We start from the raw sequence: 2,571 nt of genomic DNA on the forward strand, positions 1-2,571 counted from the left end.
GGTGCCTGGAGCGTCCAACCGCCCGGCGCGCCGCGTGACGAGGCCACAGGGCGTGCGCGGGCCGCCTGCACCGTCCCCCGCGCAGGCAGGAAGTAGTGCGCTCAGGGTTTAGGCTCTGCGGGTGGATCCAGGTGCCGACTTGGCGGACACGGAGCTGGAGTCGCTGATTCCCAGGTGAGCCGCAACCCTGGCCAAGCCCGTTGCCGCTTCTTGTAAGGCTTCAGTCACTTAAATAACCACTTCAGTGTTCATTACCCCGTCGGGTGTTGAATGGTGAAAGACCAAGCGGAGTCCGGGTTAGTTCTTCCCTTGGGACGTCTAATGAGCACCCGTTTACTTGGCCGGTTTGTGCCTTAGACTTGGCCACGTGGTGTCAGGCCAGAGACCCAAGCTTGGGGGAGCAATAACAGCAGGGCCCACTGCCTCAGACAGGGCAGGCAGCAGGTGAGCTGGGGGAAAGGGCTGTGCCTGCCGGGTTGCGGTTCTTTTCCACCATTTTCTGCCCTTGCTCTGGAGCAGGACTTGCTCCAGTTCCCGCGGGGACATCTGGCACAGGGCTTGGCATTCAGGGCCACGTTAGCGATTTCCCCATCGACTGGGCCTCCCAAATGTGCTTGCTGTGCAAGGAGTGGGTGTGGGGGTCGAATAGTTTTCTTTATGCATACAGAACTGGGGTTCTGGCCAGAGGTGCAAGGGCGGTGAGAGGATTCACCAGAGAGTGTGGGGAGCAGAACAGGCAGGCCTAGAAATAAACTGCGGAGGGGAGCAGCCAGTGAGAAGGCAGAGGACTGATACCCGGCCTGGGTCAGTCACTTCCAGGGCCTGGGGTCTAACTCATGCTGAAGAGGCCACAGCACTGCAGCTCTTCCGCGGGGGTTGGGTGGTGAGAGCCCACAGTTTCTGACTTATTAAATGTAGCCTTTGTGTTGCCCGTTCACTTTTGAAAACTAGTGAATGTGGTGTCAAAAAAGGCATAAACTAAATACTTTGCAGGCTTTTCCTGCCTCTGACTTTTCTGTCTTTGGCATAGGAACTGCTAAGTAACAGATTGTACTTTTGCATGAATTTATTTACATGTGTGACCTTCAGTTTATTTACATGTGTGACAGTTCAGTTTGAACTGCTAAGTAACAGATTGTACTTTTGCATGAATTTATTTACATGTGTGACCTTCAGTTTATTTACATGTGTGACAGTTCAGTTTGAACTGCTAAGTAACAGATTGTACTTTTGCATGAATTTATTTACATGTGTTTCCCTTCAACTAATTTTTATTCAGGTGAGATGGGTGTCTGGAGCACAGACTACTGAGAACTGAGTACCAGCCGAGGCACAAAGGTGAATAAGGTAGAGTGATATAATCAAAGTAGGTCTGGCATAAAGTTACTCTTGGGGGGTTTGCAACCTTTTTGGTAGTCCCTTGTCTAGTAAGTGTTTAGAGCCAGGTGCTAACAACTGCTACCTCTGTAGCAAACAAGATGCTTAAAATTGTCGAATCTCAAGACAAGACAATTTGGTGGTAGTTTAAAGCTAAGTACAGAAACAGTGCGGAAGTACGTAGTGAGTTTACTATTATATTCTTAAGATGTGTGTAGTTAAGTTTGACTGAGTGTTGTTTGTTTGTTTTTCCTTTAGGCTGTCCTGGATGAGAACATTGGACTTGACCATCACAGCTTACATGGATCATTATAATCTTTGAGACTGGGGAGTACTAAAATTTATGCTGTAAATAACATGTTTTGAAACAGTTTTAATGTGCTTCTTGAAAATTTGTGTAGTGATTAAGTGCCAGGAAGTAGCATTTAAAATTATATAAATCTTAAAGACTGGTGTTTAGTGCTGTCGATTCTAATGGCCTTTTCAAATGACAGGCTTACTCCAGGCCCAAGGAGGGCTTTCTTCCAATGCCTCATATTTGGTGAACTAGTTTAGGTTATGTTCAGGTATTCAAAAAAGTTGACTGGAAGAACTGCCCTGGAAGCTGAGAGCACAATGGTAAGCAAAACAGACCTTCCCTTTGGAACTTAACAGTTACATGAAGGAAACATTACCCTTAATGTTCTATTGATGCACAAGGCTAGTCTCCTGTGATAGGGTTTGAGTCAAGGATAGTTACTTTTTGGCAAGACCATTGGGAAACTTGCCTCTGGAGAGAGGCCATGGATTAGTAAAGGTATATGACCATTAGTTCAGACACAGGTGGAAAGTGTTTGAAGCTGAATAAGATAGTTGTTAGGGAGTCAGGAGTGTTAAGGCTAATCACATTGGAGGCCAGGCCACTTAATTAACGCTGCTTGAAACAGAGAAATGAATGATGGAGACTACCATTTACAAGAAATGGTGTGAAATTTGGGCACGTTGGAGGTTGCTACAATAAAATGGCAAACTGAAGATCTGGTGAAGCTTATGGAACTTGATCCTGGGTAGGTGTGTATGCATGCACAGAAGAGAAGCTCTAGTAAATGGGTAGAATAGAATGAGCTGCAAAGAATGGTAGAAATAGGCAGCGTAAAATTTATCCTTGGGACTTAGTGACATTGAGGTGATGCGTGAGATATGAATTAAAGATGT

The 2,571-nt window shown here is 46.2% G+C and overlaps 1 long non-coding RNA gene across 1 annotated transcript; it reads left to right on the forward strand.

Moving 5' to 3' along the window:
* The first annotated feature begins 6 nt into the window (after window positions 1-6).
* LOC105853334 lies at window positions 7-2,565 on the forward strand. The gene is made up of 3 exons (XR_001145183.1): window positions 7-174; window positions 1,280-1,347; window positions 1,636-2,565. It is a non-coding gene; the product is annotated as an uncharacterized LOC105853334 (long non-coding RNA).
* Window positions 2,566-2,571: the final 6 nt, after the last annotated feature.

This window comes from Condylura cristata, unplaced genomic scaffold, assembly GCF_000260355.1.
Source record: "Condylura cristata isolate star-nosed mole 26May11 unplaced genomic scaffold, ConCri1.0 scaffold00007, whole genome shotgun sequence".
NCBI classification, from domain to species: Eukaryota; Metazoa; Chordata; class Mammalia; order Eulipotyphla; family Talpidae; genus Condylura; species Condylura cristata.